Consider the following 6,127-nt stretch of genomic DNA (forward strand, 5'->3'; position numbering starts at 1 on the left):
TATTTTTAAGTGCACAGCTCAGTAGCAATGAAGCACACTCACATTGTTGTGCAACCATCCCCACCATCCGTCTCCAGAACTTTCCATGTTCCCAAGCTGAGACTCTGTCCCCAGGAAACACTGACTCCCCTCCCCTCCCCCAGCCCCTGGCCCCACCATCCACTTTCTGTCTCTGTGGCTGTGACTCCTCTAGGGGCCTCCTGTGAGGGGATCACACAGTGTCTGTCCTTCTGGGTCTGGCTCATGTCACTGCGTGTCATGTCCTCAAGGTCCATCCATGTTGGAGCAGGTGTCAGAATCTCCTTCCTTTTTAAGGCTGAATAATATTCCATTGTATCAGGCCGGCCCCGGGGCTTAACGGTTAAGTGCGTGTGCTCTGATGTTGGCAGGCCAGGTTCGGATCCCGGGCGCGCACCGACGCACTGCTTGTCCGGCCATGCTGAGGCTGCGTCCCACATACAGCAACTAGAAGGATGTACAACTATGACATACAACTATCTACTGGGGCTTTGGGGAGAAAAAAAATTCCATTGTATGGATGGACCACATTGTGTTTCTCCATTTGTTCATTGATGGACATTTGGGTTGTTTCCACCTTCTGACTGTTATGAATAATCTGGCTGTGAACATGAGTGTGCAAATATCTATCCAAATTCCTGCTTTCAATTCTTTTGGATATCTACTCAAAAGTGGAATCATTGGATCGTATGGTAATTCTATGTTTAATTTTTTGAGGAACCACCAAAGTGTTTTCCACAGCGGCGACACCATTTTATGAGAAAGGTCATTTTAACACCAATAAAAAAAAAGAAAAGAAAAGAAGGAAGTACGTGACACAGAATAAACGACAGTCATTTAAACGAGAAAAAGTTGACTTCATGAAAAACTCCCCGCATTGCTTTTCTTTTTGTCACGTCTCTGAGCACGGGTGTACATTTCATGGTGGGGTGCCCCTTTGGGAACCACATGGGAAGACACAGGCGCAGTGAACAGTCTCTTCCAGGGTCCATCCAGCCCAGGTGCCCTGGTCTCCCCGGCTCAGTCCTGCCGACTTCCTCTCCGGGTGCCCTTCAGACGTTCTTTTAACAATTGATTTGCAACGCCCTTTATGTGAAAGCTACAGTGCTGGACACCAGAGATACAATGTTTAAAAAACAGATACATAATACACATATACATAATTGCAAAATGTGACCATGTTCTAAAAATGCAAAGATGTAACCATAGCTCTCCCCTGATTAAACCTGTTCCCAGACACGTCTGCACCACCACTTCCACAGTCTGAGCGTTTTCAGTTTTGTCTCTGGCTGCTCCCACCCACTCACCCAAAATTCAGGGGAATGTTCATCTGGCCTCAGATAATGCCGTGACCTTTCTCAGCTCTGGGCGTTTCCTCTTTCTTTCTGTTCTGCCAAGTGATCTCTTCATCATTTTATTTCATTTTAGGCTGTGTATATCCATAGAGTCTTTTTTATTGAGCTATAACTTACATATAATAAATGCACAGTTCTCGAATGTTCGAGAACATTCGACTTTTACAATTGTATATACCCATGTAACCATTCCCGGAAACAAGGCGTAGGACATTTCTGTCACTCCGGAAAGTTTCTCAGTGCCCTATTCAGTTAATCTCCCTCGCCCTAATCAGCAGTGGTGTCCTGGTAAATGTTTAACAGCGGGCTTTTGAAGTAAGGAACTGGGGGAGGGGGCACAGAGAGGCTGATATATAATTTGTAACATTTGCCCATTTCTGCGGTGTAAATATTTCCACCATGGCTGATTTCCAGCTACCACGAAGCTGGAAAGAATGGTAACAAGAGGCTCCTATGAGCCAAGACGAGCTGGCCACAGCACACCACTGCCCCAGAGACACTCTAGATTCTGATTTCTATCCCCACTGATTCATTTTGCATGTTCTAGGGCCTCATAGAAATGGAATGGTACGGTACATACTCTTTTTGTGTCTGACTTCTTTTGCTCAGCACAATGTTTTTGCAATTCTCCCGTGGGGTTGCGTATAACACTAACTTGTTCTTTTTCCACGCCATATGACATACCATGGTGTATATTTTGGGGATTACCTTCTTGAGGAGGGTGAAGAGATCATATCTTTTCTGATGATCAGCGTTTTCAGTTCTTCTTGGTTCCTATTTGGGGGCTCAGCTCACATGCCACGTTTTCCAGCAAGTCTGCTTCTCCCAGCTTCTGCCAGCTACCTACTTGCAATTCCCAGGGCACCCTGTTTATTTCTGGTTTACAGCTCTCACCGCGTTCTGATGCACATCACTGCTCTTTCGTTTTGCCTTCCCTGCTAGTTACGAACGTTTTGAAGGCATGGAAGAGGTTGAATTCGTCTCCTCTCCCAGATCAGCCACTCGGATACAGTTGATGCTTCATACATTAATGCTACTTGAATGAATGAAACGGGCGTTCCTGTCCTCAGAGACGTAAATTTCCTACTAATCACCCGATTCTCAGAACTTGTGATAGTACATGAGCTTTTATTATCCAGCTTACAGTACAGACTCACATCCTCCACTCCTTTATCTTGTCTGGCCAGCGCAGTCTGCTCTGCAGCCTCTCCGTGTTAACATATCTCCCTGCTTATCGTTGGTTGCAATCCCCACTTTCTTCGTACATCAGTTTCCTGCTTCCAGAGACTTGGGTGTCTCCTAAATCACTTCCCTCCCGCTGAGAAATAAATTTCTAACAGCTTTGTTGATAGATTCAATGCAAAGTGACATTTATCTTGATTAGGCATGATCTAGTATTAATGTCACATGTGTTCACTGTTCCTATCTGGAAACGCACCCTGAACTTGATCGCTCTCACCTGTGCAGTGGATTAACCAAAAGGATTGCTGACCTGACCCCTTTGGAAAGCATTAGTACTATCTTGAATACCCTACAACCTAGGAATTCTGCTCCTAGGCATACAACCTAGGAAACTCTTGCTCTCATATAACCAGGAGACACCGACGCTATGTTCTCGATGGCAAAAATCTGGAAACTACGTAAATATCCATTGACGGAGGAATGGAAAAATATGTTCTAGCATTGTCCCACAAAGAAATATTGGGCACACAAATGACAACCACGTAAAAAAGTCTTAAAAACGTAAAATTACAGAAGACTGTCTGTGACACCATATTTTTTAAGTTTATTTTCCTTTTTTTTTTTTTTTTGCTGAGGAAGATTGGCCCTGAGCTAACATCTCTGCCCATCTTCCTCTATTTTGTATGTGGGACACTGCCACAGCACGGCTTGGTGAGCGGTGAGTAGGCCAGGGATTTGAACCTGCGAACCCTGGGCCACAGAAGCAGAGTGTGTGAACCTAACCACTACGCCACTGGGCCAGCCCCATGTGACACTATTTTTATAAAATGAAAATGGCTCAGCATCATTAGCCATTGGGGAAACGCAAATTAAAACCACAATGAGATACTACCACACACCTATTAGAGTGGCTAAAATTAAAAAAGTTGACAATACCAAGTGTTGACGAGGATGCAGAGCAACTGGGACTCTCGTACATTGCTGGTAGGAATACCAGCTGGAAAATAATTGGCAGTTTCTTAGAAAGTTAAAGGTACACTTACCATATGACCCAGCCATCACACTCCTGGGTCTTTACCCAAGAGAAATGAGCTCTTAGGTTCACCCAAAAACCTGAACACGAATGTTCATAAAGCTTTATCTGTAATAGACCCAAACCTGGAAAGAACCCAAATGTCCTTCAGTGGAGGAATTGATAAATGAATTGTGGCTTGAATGAATTTTAAAAAATCATGGATTAATTCCACACAGTGGAATACTACTCAGTAATAAAAAAGAATGAAACATGGATACATGCACCAACTTGGGTAAATCTCAAAGGTGTTATGTTGACTGAAAGAAAAAGTTTCAAAAAGTTCCATGGAACATGGTTCCATTCATATGACATTCTTTTAATGACAAAATCATAGTGATGGTCAGCAGATCAGAGATTGCCAGGAGTCAGGATTTGGGGAAGATTGTGACTCTGAGGGCTTTTTTTTGTGGTGATGGAGATGTCCTGTATTCTGATTATGGTGGTGGTTACACGAGTCTAAACATTTGACAAATTTTCATGGAGCTATGCACATACCCAAAAAAATGAGTGCATGTAGAAACAGCTGAAATCAGAATAATGTCTATTGTACCAATGTGAATTCCCAGGTTTCAATATTGTTCTATGGTTATATAGGATGTTATCTTTGGGAGAATTTGGGTAAAGGGTTCAGGGAAACTCTCAGTACTTTTTACAAATTTTCTGTGAGCCTAAAATTATTTCAAAATAAAAAGTGAAAAAAAAAAAAGACAATATGGTGGTTCCTCAAAAAATTAAATATGAACCATACGGTCCAGTAATTCCACTTCTGGGTATATACCCAAGAGAATTGAAAGAAGGGATTCAAACAGATACTTACACACGCGTGTTCACAGCAGCATTATTCACAGTAGCCAAAGGTGGAAGCAACCCAAGTGTCCATCAAAGGATGAATGGGTAAACACAATGTGGTCCATCCAGACAATGGAATATTACACAGCCTTAAAAAGGAAGGAAATCCTGACACCTGCTACAACGTGGATGGACCTTGAGGACATGATGCTCAGTGACATGAGCCAGACACAGAAGGACAGACACTGTGTGATCCCCTCACAGGAGGTCCCTAGAGGAGTCACAGCCACAGAGACAGAAAGTAGACGGTGGGGCCAGGGGCTGAGGGAGGGGGATGGGGAACAACCGGGTAATGGATACTGGGTTTCCTTTTTGGATGATGACAATGTTTTGAAGTGAGACAGAGCTGCTGGTCACAAAACATTGTGAATTTCCTAAACGCAACTGAATTGTTCACTTTGAAATGGTTAATTTTACGGTACGTGGATTTTACCTCAAATTTTAAAAAAGACAATAAATGCTCAAAACATCACTTCCTAATTATAGTACATTTTGCTGTTATACATCTTTTTTTTTAAATTTTCATCTATTTTTGTTATTGTATCTCTTCACAGAACCAGTATATGAGGATGAACTACTGTGTATCTTTTCAACTTTGCACCATTAACATCATATTGGCAGCTTAAAATGGGCCATGATGGGAGTATTTACACTCTGGAAATTGGCAAATGCTGCAAGTAAGGGCTTGATTTATTGTGTTTTGATAATCTAGAACAAAGGTCAGAAAACTTATTTGGTAAAAGATCAGATGGTAGGGGCCGGCCCCGTGGTGTAGTGGTTAAGTGTGCGCATTCCACTGCTGGTGGCCTGGGTTCAGATCCCAGGTGCACACCAACGCACCAATTGTCAGACCATGCTGAGGCCGCGTCCCACATAAAGTGGAGGAAGATGGGTACGGATGTTAGCTCAGGGCCAGTCTTCCTCAGCAAAAAAGAGGAGGATAGGCATGGATGTTAGCTCAGCGCTGATGTTCCTCAAAAAAAAAAAAAAAAAGATCAGATGGTAAATATTTTCTGCTTTGTGGGCCTTCCAGGTTCTCTTGCATCAACTCAACTCTGGTTGTAGTGAGAAAGCAGCCACAGACAATACTAGCTAAATGGGCGTGGCCATGTGCGAATAAAACTTTATTTACAAAAACAAACAGAGGGCCGTAGGGTGCCAACCCCCGGTTTAGGCTTAAAAAAGTAATGGAGAAAAGTGAATAGCGTAAATTAAACTTTAAAATGTGTCATGTCTGTAGTTGTCAGGTTGTGACTAGCACACACACAAAAAAGAGGAAATATGTTTCCAGTATTCAAAAGCTATTATCTGATTCATCAAAGAAGACATTCACATTATTGATGAATAAGTGAAATTCCAACATATGCCTTTACTTACACGTTGCTTATTAATGTAAATGAAAACATTGCCGACATTCATGTCAGAGCTAGCCTTGTTCTGTTACTTGCAACCACAAGTTGGCTACGGATACAAGAGTTTGGCCAAAATCAACAAAAACGTTCTTTGAGAATCGATTGGTTATATGGAATTTACAATGGAGTATTGAATATTTTATTATTATTTGTGAATTGCATGCTATACATCCTTTATGTCAGTAACATTAACAATAAATATATATACACAGTATACAATGCATATATATTATATG

Source organism: Diceros bicornis, unplaced genomic scaffold (assembly GCF_020826845.1).
Source record: "Diceros bicornis minor isolate mBicDic1 unplaced genomic scaffold, mDicBic1.mat.cur scaffold_67_ctg1, whole genome shotgun sequence".
NCBI lineage: Eukaryota > Metazoa > Chordata > Mammalia > Perissodactyla > Rhinocerotidae > Diceros > Diceros bicornis.